The 12,699-nt window shown below is 43.6% G+C and overlaps 1 pseudogene; it reads right to left on the bottom strand.

Annotated features, from left to right (window-relative positions):
* LOC149125887 (olfactory receptor 2H1-like) lies at positions 1-940 on the bottom strand (annotated as a pseudogene).
* Between the last annotated feature and the right edge of the window lie 11,759 nt (positions 941-12,699).

Genomic DNA, 12,699 nt, shown 5'->3' with positions numbered 1-12,699 from the left:
TCATGATCTACTTATGCAGATCCAGTTTCTCAGCATCCTTTGAAGAGCATCCTTCACCTCTTTGTTCCTCAGGGTATAGATGAGAAGGTTCAGCATGGGTGTGACCACAGTGTAGAAGAAGGTGAAGAACTTGCCATGTTTGGAAGAGAAGTTGGACTTAGGGTCTGTGTACACCATTGCCACTGTCCCATAAAACATGAAGACCACAAGGAGGTGGGAGGAGCAGGTAGCAATGACTTTCTGCCTCCCTGCCTCTGACTTCATTTTCCCCACTGCTTGAGCTATATGGCCATAAGTAGTCAGGATCATCCCCACAGGCACCATGGTGAAGATGACAACAGAGATGGTCATTTGCCACTCGTTGATGGAAGTGTCACCACAGGCCAGGCTTATGAGAGCAGGAACCTGACACAGAAAGTCATCCAGGTGGTGGTGAGTGCAGAAGGGCAGCTGGAAGGTGATAGGAGATTGGACTAAAGACTCTGTCAGGCAAGACAGCCAGGCCATGAAAAGCAGCTTCCAACAGAGTGGACAGTGCATGATGGTGGTGTAACGGCAGACACTGACACACAGCAATGTAGCAGTCAAAGGCCATGACCACCAGAAGGATGCCTTCTGTGGCACCAACACAGAGGAACACACAGAACTGAATGACACAGCCTGCATAGGTGATGCTCTTGTCTGGCCCCCATAGGTTTGACAGCATCTGGGGAACACAGGCTGTGGCCAAGCAGAGATCCAAGAAGGAAAGATTGCTAAGAAAGAAGTACATGGGGATGTAGAGACGAGGGTCCATGCGTGAGAGCAAGATGATGGTTGAGTTGCTGAGAACGGTCACAGGATACAGGATGATCACAACCCAGAAGAGAACCAACTCTACCTGGGGCCATCCAGAGAATCCAAGAAGGATGAAACCCACCGGGAAGCTCTTGTTTGTCATTCCCGATGTTTTTGCACTGGGTGGTAGGGAGGGGTGATGAGAAATATTTTATAAACAGACTGTAGAATTCCACTACATTTATCCAGAGACTGCCACACATTAATAGACTTCCAGGGTCTTTTCTTCCTAGGCCACAATAAGCTACAAACCTGCATCTGTACAGTGCATTCTTAGGACCAGAAGGGATATTTTAAGGTGCTACTCCTTGTAACTACTCTCCAAATTTTGTAATCACAACACTCTCTGGGGACCTGCACATAAGCACATCCCCCTCGCCAGAGTATCCTTCAGCTGTGTAGGGACTGGCTCAAGGAAACATTTGGAGTGACATACTGAACACAGCAAGCATCTCTCTTTTCTCTCCATGGGTAGCCTAAGTAGCAGAGTAATATTCTGCATTGTCTGGGGATATTACCAGGAACACATGAAATGGCAATGGTCCCAGAAACAAGCCCTTGTATCCTCCAAGCAGACTCAAAGCTGTGAGATCCTGGCCCCAGCATGGTTCTGACACCTTAGCAAGTACCTTGGTAGAGGAGACATACAGTTGGCAAGGACAAATTCCTGGCTCTTCCACTCTCAGTAAACTGACTTATTTACTTTATATAAACAACTTAAAAATGCTAGAATACTGTTTTCATCTGCAAATGATTATACTAATCCCCACCTCAGAAAATTCAGGTTCAAATCTGAAGGATCCTGTTGTAATGATGCCTGCTGCGGTTGGCCCAGAGCACCCAGCATGTCGGCACTGGCGAGGAGACAGCATTGTAATTGCTCTTTAATTCCAGCCACAAAAATGTCTGTATTGTCATCCACAGCAATCACTCAGGCATAATAGATGATTTCCAGCCACAATCATAAGTTAAAAGCATAAATGAATCAAATTAAGAAAGTTATGAAATGTGTGATGATTCTGCAGCCTTGCTTTATAGAGAGGGGAGATCCCTAAAGTATCTGACTGAATCAGATCAAGATTGGGCATCCGCAGCTCTCTGCTATAGCCCGGGAGTGCAGTGGAGGATGGCCCAAGTCCTTGGGCCCTGCACCCACATGGGAGACCAGGAAAAGCACCAGGCTCCTGGCTTCGGATCAGCGCAATGCGCCGGCCGCAGCAGCCATTGGAGGGTGAGCCAACGGCAAAAGGAAGACCTTTCTCTCTGTCTCTCTCTCTCACTGTCCACTCTGTCAAAAATAAAAAATAAAATAAAATAAAAAAAAGATTGGGCATCCGATTCTGGGGAAACTTACCTTGAAGGCCAATTTCCTGTCTTATAGAAGCTGTGCAATGTTTCAGAGGACAACAGGCACCTTAGTTACAGGGACGCGCTCTGCAGTGTTAGGTGATGAAAACCAAGATGCTGAGTGTGAAAAGTGGGTTTTGAAGGTACACCAGCAGTGCAAGAACTCTGAGCTGCCCTGTTAGGGGCTGTGACTTTCTGACTTGAGGGCTGAGGACAGCTACTCTGGAGAAAAGAGGTAAAATCCCTGCCTTCCCAGAGCCCTGAGGCCCATCTGAGACAGAGAGCTGCTCAGGAAACCAACAAGTAAATCATAAGGATTCAGGTCCTTCACCAGCGGGTTCTATAAACATGCAAAGGAACAAACCAAAACACGGGGTATGAACATCAGGAGTCAGAGGAGGATGGAGAACCAGAAGCGGTTCCCTCCTGCAGGGGAAATGCGGAGAACACCAAGTCGTGCCCAGGGAGGTGGGCCCACCCACTTTGCCCCAAGTCCCCCCATAACCCACTTGGTCTCCCCCATGCCAGCCACCCGGATTGACTTCAGGAAGCACACCTGACTCAGAGAGCGAGGTGCCTGACCCTGGCTCCACATCAACTTCTTCCTCTGCTTTCTGTCTTCGAAATGGTATCCGGAGTTCTCTGTTTCCCTTATGTAGGGAAGAAAGAAATTCTGTTCTGTGGCATCATGTGTCATTCATGACTAAAACAACATTGAATTATGTTCTGTAAAGTGTAACTTTTATTCCTGAAGTATGTTTTGTTAGCACTTTAAACAAAGACATAGATGAAACTAAAATAAGAAATAAAGAGTTCTCTAGCCTCAATGTCAAATACAATATTTATTATAAAATCTTGTTTTTAGTATAATTTTTGAATTGACAAATAACTGTTGCATACATTTACAGAGTACCACAGCAGGTTTCCGTGCTTACTCAGCAGAGTGAACAAACTGGGCCAATTAACATATCCATCCTTTCAAATATCTGTCATTTTTATATGGTAGGAGCATTACATTTTAATTAATAATGCAGGCAGAAGCACAGATATATATACATATAAGAACAGAATCATGCTGTGTATCACTCAATGTCTGTGGAAATACTATAAATATGTCTTTTTTATTCATATTTTTTATTAGTATATCTTAGGAACAGAATTTATGTGACAGTGTTGCTCTCACAGTAAATGAAGATTTCTTCAAAATTTTTGTTAATCTAAAATGACGTAGTGCATTCCTTTATCCTCTCTTGGTTATGTTTCAGAACTGGTATCCCTTTCATTTTTGTCTACACAGTTTTCTACCCAGCACGGATCACACCACACACACCGCGGGGAGAGCACCTGTTCTTCCCTTACTGGCTGTAGGGAAGCCTCACACCTTCCCCTGTTCAACTCAGCAAACGCAAGGGGGGACACTCCAGTGTGTTTACCATGAATACCAAGAATACATTTTTTTCTGTATTTCCAAGCCATGTGCAGAACCTTCTTTAATAAATGTTTGTTGTGTCATTTTAAATTTATCTGCCTACCCTCTTCGGGTGATGTGGTTGTTAAACACTACTGATGTGCAGCCTTCAGTTTGTCAGAAAATGCAGGTAAACTCCCCATATTAAATGTGCTGAGATGGTTCATCTCTTTACTATCCTCAGAGGCCTTTTCCTTTACCAAGTTCTGAGATGATAAAGAATGGATTTTCTTTATTGCCTTTCTGTGTAGCTTAAGCAACTCTTCACCATGCATGTGTGTAGCAGTTATAAAGTTTCATTTTCTACATCTCGCCCTCAGTGAATTTGATATTTCAATGTGAAATTCAGGTCTCAAAGTTATTCCTAATTTTTTTTTGACAGGCAGAGTGGACAGTGAGAGAGAGACAGAGAGAAAGGTCTTCCTTTACCGTTGGTTCACCCTCCAATGGCCGCTGCAGCCAGCACACTGTGACTGGCACACTGCACTGATCTGAAGCCAGGAGTAAGGTGTTTCTCCTGGTCTCCCATGTGGGTGCAGGGCCCAAGGACCTGGGCCATTCTCCACTGCTTTCCTGGGCCACAGCAGAGAGCTGGCCTGGAAGAGGGGCAACCGGGACAGAATCCGGTGCCCCGACAGGGTTAGAACACCGTGTGCCGGCGCCACAGGCAGATGATTAGCCTATTGTGCCACAGCGCCGGCTCCTAATTTAATTATACATTTTCCAAAAAACAGATTTAAGTGAAGATAGAGGAGTGGGTGTTGAACCTAGCAGCTAAAACTCCTATGTCCTGCATTAGAGTACCTGGGTTTCATTCCCAGTTCTAGGCAAACACAGACCCTGGGAAGAGCTGGTGATAACCCAAGTAATTCAGATTTCCACTCCCAGCTTTTGCCCCAGCCCAAGCCCCAGCTATTGTGGGCATTTCAGGCATGAACGAGCAACTGGGAGTTCTTACTCTGACTATCTTTAGGTAGGAAGTCAGAAATTGAGCCTATGTGTGTATGAGAAAGGCCTGAAGACCTGCACCCACTGCGGAAGCTCCAGAAGCCCAGCATCTTACACTTCAAAGTCCCCCCAGGATCCTGATGACCTTCCAGGGGTCCTGCCCCTTCTCCCTGGCCTGATAAACACCCTTCCTCTAAGAAGGGGCGAGGCCAGCCAGGCTTCCCCTGTCTGATAACTTCAGTGGGAAGAACTCAGAACGGAATTTTTTGTATTTACACCCAACAAGTCCTTGGTTCTGGGAGAAGAAGGAGAGGGGGAGATAAAAGGTGGGAAGGCAAGACCCATCCCCTTAAAAGCCCCAGCCTAAATGTGAACTGAGAACTCTCTCTCAGGTTCTGTCTGGAGAGGTGCCTATCGGTTCTTACATATGTCTCTACCCTAATAAACCTTGCTATGTTGCTTTCCATTGCTCTCTGTCTCACGCCTGAATTCTGTCTTGTGCAAAGACAAGGACCCTTTGCTTCTCTGGTAATATATCCATCAATCTATATCTATCTATCCATCTATCTATATTTCTGGGTTTCAAATAAATATACTTTTAATAAAATACATTTCCACAGTATATTATTGGAAACCATGATCAGTTTGCTTTTATTTTCTACTAAAAGCCTTGAGGGACGACACATTCCAATCTTGTCTTTATGGCTCCAAATGAGGAATATGTTAAAGGGAAACTCACTCTCTCTTTCTCTCTCTGCCAATTATCCTCCTCAGATTGTGATAATAAAAATGATCCATAATTTAATTAAGTGGTACTTTGTAAGGGAGGTGCAGATTTTAGTTATTAATAGGCCTTAGTTTCATTAAAGATGATCCTGTTGCTCGTCAGCATTCATAAAATACCAAATGTTTGGAATAATTAACCACTATTGTTCACTTAAAAATAACAGTGAAGCAATCCACTGACTCTTCTCTCCTTTCAATATGAGGTATTTGAAAAGTCTGTGTGTATGTGAGAAACGCAACTGCACATGGTACAGCAATGCAGTATATAAAAGGCTGCAGGTTTGTATGTGCCTCTGTGTGCATCTGAGTATGCACACTCCCCAGTAATTTCACAGCCCAGAATCTGTGAGGCCAAATGGTGGACAACAATCATTTGAGATGTGCACCAGTCCCCTGGAATCCACAAATCTGGTGTCCAGAGCATCTACATGTCCTGAAGTTACACCCATCTAATCCTCCCCTTACTCACCCCTTCAATCTCGGAATGAGAGCAGCTCACCTGGGCTGGACAGGAGGTTGTGGGTGAGTCAGAGAGAGCGTCACACTGCCCAGCAGTCCCAGCAGATGTTCTCCCATCTCGGACTTCGAGATGGCTCCCCAGTTAAACACAAGGCACTGAGCGCCAGACATTAGGAGTGGGGAGAGAAGCTGAACCTCTTTTTATTTCCATTGTGGCAAAGAGCACAGGAGCCTAGAGGAAACCCTGGCTTCCCAGGGGTCCCCTGGGGCTTCCGTCCTTGCAGGAAATTCACTCTCAGTCCCAGAATATTGTAAATACACTGAGGATGAAAATATCCTTCCCTTATCTTTAATAAGTTAAAAAAGCTACCTTTATATCTGCTCTAAGTGGATTCCCCATTAATTTAATAAACAATTGACTTATTATGTTTTGACAGTTGCTGGCTTGTTCATTTCCTCCATAAACACTCAGTGATGTCTGTGATGTGCCCATGTTTGAGCTACACTGGAGATTCCTTAAGGACGGGAAAAGTCAGAGAAAAACAATGATGCTGGTTTTCATCCACCTCACATAAACTGCATGTGCTATGATACAGCTAAAAATAACCAAAGGACATAAAATAAGCTATTTAATGAAAACATCACCTCATATGCCATTTTTGAGTTGAAAACATTTGAACTCTTTTAAGAACTCTGGAATGTAAGATGCATGATTGTTAACGGTCACCAATCTCACAATAACCTCTAACGCTCGGTCTGATTAATTTGTCCCCTTATACCATCCACTCCCTTAACCCAGAATCCTATATACTATTCTATTTCTTTATGTTTCTGGATACCACACATAATTGAAATCATTCAGTGTTTGTCCTTCTGTGCCAGGCTTATTTCACTGAGTAAAAGATCCTCCAGGTTATGTTGGAAATGACAGATTTTTTTTTATTGTAAAGGATGAATAACATTCCATTGTCTATATGAGGATACTTCACAAAGTTAGTGGAAAAGTGAGCTAAAAATTGCTTATTATTTTTTTTGACAGGCAGAGTGGACAGTGAGAAAGAGACAGAGAGAAAGGTCTTCCTTTTCCGTTGGATCACCACCCAATGGCTACTGTGGCCGGCGCGCTGCAGCCGGCACACTGCACTGATCCAAAGCTAGGAACCAGGTGCTTCTCCTGGTCTCCCATGCAGGTGCAGGGCCCAAGCACATGGGCCATCCTCCACTGCACTCCTGGGCCATAGCAGAGAGCTGGCCTGGAAGAGGGGCAACCAGGACAGAATCCAGCGCCCCGCCCGGGACTAGAACCCGGTGTGCCAGTGCTGTAGGCAGAGGATTAGCCTATTGAGCCACGGTGCCAGCCAAAAGATGCTTTTTTGGTACCAAAAAAAACCTAAACCTAAGTATATGAAAAATTTTCAGATGTTCAAGGAAAATGCAAATTATGAAAAAATGATACACAGATTACAAAGCTTTTTTTCCACCAACATATACATCTTTCAATTTCATTTTCCATGAACTTTGAACGACCCTCATCTATGTTGCCTTTCTTTGTCCGTTCATCTGATGGAAATCAGAAATGAGCTTATGTGTGTGTGACAAAGGCCTAAGGAACTGACATCTACAGTGGTCCAGTATCCTCATCTCAAAGTCACCCCGATAACCTTCCAGGTGCAGCCTAGTATCTGCACTTCAAAAGTCCTGCCCAGATCCTGATGACCTTCCAGGGGTCCTGCCCCTTCACCCTGGCCTGATAAACATCCTTCCTCTAAGAAGGGGCGAGGCCAGCCAGGCTTCCCCTGTCTGATAACTTCAGTGGGAAGAACTCAGAAAGGAATTTTTCATATTTACACCCAACAAGTCCTTGGGTCCGGGAGTAAAAGAAGGAGATGGGGAAGGAAGGCAAGACCCACCCCCTTAAAAACCCCAGCCTAAATGTGAACTGAGCACTCTCTCTCAGGGTCTGTCTGGAGAGGTGCCCATCCAGGCACCTCTTACAGATATCTTACCTCCAGGACAACTTACAGATGTCCCTACCCTAATAAACCTTGCTATTTTGCTTTCCACTACTCTCTGTCTCACAGCTGAATTCTTTTTTGTGCGAAGACAAGGACCCTTTGCTTCTCCGGCAACAAAATTAGACAATTCCCAAATACTACAAGCTTCAAAATTCCATGTGATTCAACAAAGAAATCTGATGAGATCATACATTATATCTATATCTATATCTGTCTATTTATAGACATGAAAATGAAGACAAAACTCATCAGAGTTGTAGTGTGGCACAGGTGAAACTAAGAGGAAAGTTTACAACATTGAACACACATACTAGAAAATTACTAAGATCTAAAATCAATAGTGTACATTTCAACATTAGGAAATGAGAGAAAGGAGAGTCAATTGAATTCCAAGTAAGCAGAAGAAAAGACATAATAAAAACCCATTGAACTTGAAAATTGAAAAACAGAACGAAAAATCAATGTAACAAAAATCTGTCTTTGAAAAGATAATAAAATTGATTAAGCCTCTATTCAGTCAAATGAAGAGAAATCTTTCTTTGATGAAAATTTCTGCCTCTCTCTCTCTCTCTCTGTGCTGCCCCATACTTTCAGCTCAATTATCACATCCAATTACCACTTGACAAGGTGAAGGTCTGCCTCCCTCTGAGGCCAATGCCCCAGGCTTCTCTCTGGGGTGATCCACTCCAGACTCTGGGGACCCACTCCCTGGGAAGCTCACAGAGAAGATTCTCTCCTTGACGTAGTGTGCAACAGGTAGCTTCCACCTCTGAGCTTGCTTATTAAACGCAGTCGTTTCGTCTCATGGTGAACGGAGGAAGATACCAGAATCACCCCTTTGACCCCACCACTGCAGAAAGTACTCATACGTCAAGAGCCGCATGTTCTTTCAGAAAGGTATTTCTGTTCTTCTGTTTCTCAGAGTTTCATGCAGTAGGGGAACTGCATGTAACTGCACAAGGCTTGTGCAAGTGATCATTTCAAACTTCTAGCAATGAAAACATCATGCCTGATGTTTGATTAGAGCAATTTGATTGTTCTCTTAGTCATGTTCCACACTTGTTCAATGAAGCAAGCAACAGAATAGTGTGGTACATTCAGTTCACTTTGATTTTTATCATTGTAATCAGTGTTGGGGCCTCTATGGCCAGCTTGGGACTGTTCAGCACACAGCTTGTGGGGCAGGCCCATGCCCACAGCCCTTGAAACCGGCAGTGATGGGTGATTCTTGAGGATCAGAACAACAGTGACACGAGTGTGCAAGGAGGCTCAAGTGCAGTTGACATAAATGCCCTCAGTGCTGGCATGGCAGCAGAGGTCATCCGGTCAGTGCCTTTTACTTTTGGGGGCCACTGAAAGTGAAATTTATTTGTAGCATCCCCATTTAAATCAGCTCCCTGTAAGCTAACACAGCTAGAATGCAGGTCTCCATCAGTCCCAGCATTCGTCAGATGCTGGTGTGCTCCACCAGCTGCGTGGTCTTGATTTACAGCTCTTGGAGTGAAAGAGCCCATAGGGCAGGTGAACGTGGAGTCTGGATATTCTTAGGTAGTCAAATTGTAGACAGTGGAGCCAGGGGAGGGAAATGACCCCAGGTGAGTCGAAGAGTCCAGGGCTGCTGTTGAGGCTGCTTTTCAGCCCGAGTCTGTGCTGGGGTCCCTTTCAGAGAGGAAGTAAGGACTTGGGAGCAGGTTAGAACAGGGGGCTCCCTGTCAGTGCATCTGTGTTACCTGCATGTTGAAGCAGGTGTAGAGCTGAGCCGGGTGCCCTCCCCATCCCCCAGCCCACACCATGCATGTCTTCACGTGTGCATTCCCGGCTTCCTCTACCCTGACACTGTTTGCAGCAGAGTGACTGAGGTACATTTATCCCAACTAAGTGGACGTGATTATATATGCTACCACTCATTTTTGCTCCTGACATGAAAAGAATTCCACAGTCACTTATTTGTTCCTCAAAGAGACTGGGATGCAGGAAATGTTGATAAATGTGTAATTCCATGCACTTTGCAGTTAGAAGTAATACAAAGTTTACATTAAATCTGACAGTGATGTATGTATGTATGTGTGCTGAAAGGTACTATGCCTTTTTAATATATGGTTGACTATCAAGTATTTGTTAATGAATATTATCAATGATTTTTCCCAGTATTTTCCATAGATGTGTTGTATGAATGTATACTATATATAAAATATTTCTACTTGTTTCTCTAAAAACCAATCCTGCATATTCTCAATTCTAAACAGCACACACTTCCAAGAAGTTATTGATTGCATGATAATTTCAATAAATAACAGTAACTATATAGAAACTACATAAAATTATGGGGTAGTTTTCCCTTCTGGAAGCAGGAGGTGATGGAGTTGAAGCAGTGGCATGATTTCCATTCTCTAGGTGACTAAGCATGAGAACTGCCCCAAGCTAACCAGGGTGTGGGGCCCTGTTGCTGACTGAGTCTGGAAGCTGTGTGACCACCTACCCTAATGTTGGTGAGGGAGGGGGGGCTAGGGCTACAAGTCTGGATTGTTTGGTTAGGACTCTGAGGACAAACCAAAACCAAATTAGTAACAACGTGCATAGTACTACTTGTTTCACTAAATTCTATTAATAAGTAAATGGCAGGACAAAAATGCTGTTTTTACTATTACACATTGTCAAACAATACACTGGGTAGAAAAACATGAAGAAAGTAGTAAGAATGATGAAGCAAATCTTGCATCAACAACCTCTGTCATGCTTAATCATGTTTTCTGAATTTATCATTTTAATTGGTGAGGTGTTACATAGATTCATGAAGCCAAAAAAAGTCTTATTTATTTTCACTAAATTTTATAAGTGAGTTAAAATGACATCCGGTTTATGACACACAACAGTATTCCAACTGCTTCTTGATACTAATATGCATAATATTAAAATGTGAAATGCCACAAATGTGGGATGAGTAAAAATTATTGTTAATTAATTAACCATTTATTCATCTTTTTGTGCTTGATTTAATATTGTAAATGTTGAGATATTACAGAATAGTTAATGTTCAGTTTTCCACCTGTTTCTCATGGTTTCCCTCCTCTGTCCCGCGTTCACTAATTGGGACCATGCATTCCCTATACCATCTCTTATCTGTGTGCATCCATAACTAATATCTCGTGTTCTGAATGTTGAAACTCACATGACGGAGAACATGCTGTATGGAATTTTCTGTACTGGTGTATGTGGTGCTGCCACACTCAGCATGGCTGCTGTACAGGGACCTGTTCTTATATAAAACAGGGCTTTGGATCCCTTCTCCTCATGAGGGCAGCACACAGCCCTCAATTTGGTAACCTTTACACTTGAGTATATATTTATTAAAGGAGCCACAAAACGTGTATAATGAAAAATTTTCTTACATCAAAACAAATTCTCCCTTAAAAAATTATTTCTTTCTGGGGCTGGGGCTGTGGCACAGTAGTTTAATCCTCTGCCTATGGTGCCGGCATCCCATGTGGGTGCTGGTTCTAGTCCTGGCTGCTCTTCTTCCCATCCATCTCTCTGCTATGGCCTGGAAAGGCAGTGGAAGTCCTTGGGCCCCTGCACCCATGTGGAAGACCAGGAATAAGTACCTGGCTAGTGGCTTCAGATTGGTGCAGCTCCAACCATTGTGGCCATTTAGGGAGTGAACCAACAAAAGGAAGACCTTTCTCTGTCTCGCCCTCTCACTGTCTGTAACTCTACTTCTCAAAAAATAAAATCTTAAAAAAATTATTTCTTTCTTTCATATCAGAAGATTGCAGGTTTGTGTCCTGCCGCGGTTGCCACCAAAAAAAATTATTTCTTTTTTTGAATCATTAAAATGAGAGAGAGAGAGAGAGCAAGTGCTTCTCTCTGCTGACTCACTAAACAAATGACCACCAGGGCCTGAACTGGTCCAGGTGCAATGCTAGAGCTGGGAACTCAATCTGGGTTTCCCAAGGGGTATCAGGAACCCAATAGCCTGAGCTAACACTGCCACCTTCCAAGGCCTGCATTTCCAGGAAGGTGGAGCCAGGAGTGGGAACCAGGAATTGAACCCAGGTTCTCTGATGTGGAACACAGGTGTCTTTACACTAAGGTAAAGTCATACTTTTTAAATTAGGTTTTCCATAAACTTTTTTATTATATAAAACAGTGAGTACAAAACAGCATGCTTTAAAGTTTTGATTTTGATTTCCCTACCTACTAAGGTTGGACATACATTTTAATTGGTTATTGATCTGCTATCTGCTGGTTCACTCCCCAAATACCTGACACGGCCCAAAATGAAGCAAGTTGAAGCCAGGATCCCAGGTCTCAATCAGGGGACCCATGTACTTGAGCCATCACATGTTACCCCCCAGGGTGCACACTGCAGGAAGGTGGAATTGGCAGATGAGCTGAGACTCAAACCCAGACACTCTAATATGGGATGGAGGTGCCCCAAGTAGTTCCTTGACTGCTGCAACTGACCTTTGCCCCAAGTTCATTGTTTCTGCTATGCCTCTGTTTCTCCTGCTGAATGAGAATAATAATCTCAATTCCTTGTGCCATTGTGAATATTACTTGAGTTTAATGTATGCACAGTACAGATAGTAGCATCTGGCATGCAGAAGGTTCTACACAAGAGTTATGGCATCATAACTATTACTATTGTTGTGTCTAGTGCATGGACACAAAATCCATTTGACTCTCTCCAAAACAGAACTATTAGCAATATGGCTTAAGGTCACATTTGGTATTCTTTCCTTGCCTTGAATCATAAATCTCATTGCAAAGCGACATGCTGCTGAGGTTATTCAACAAACACCTAGAGCTCACCGACTGCCCAGGATGTGTAGTTACAGC

This window comes from Oryctolagus cuniculus, chromosome 6, assembly GCF_051225735.1.
Source record: "Oryctolagus cuniculus isolate XC-2025 breed Fujian yellow rabbit chromosome 6, ASM5122573v1, whole genome shotgun sequence".
Lineage (NCBI taxonomy): Eukaryota > Metazoa > Chordata > Mammalia > Lagomorpha > Leporidae > Oryctolagus > Oryctolagus cuniculus.
This window is presented reverse-complemented; position numbering and strand designations above follow the sequence as displayed.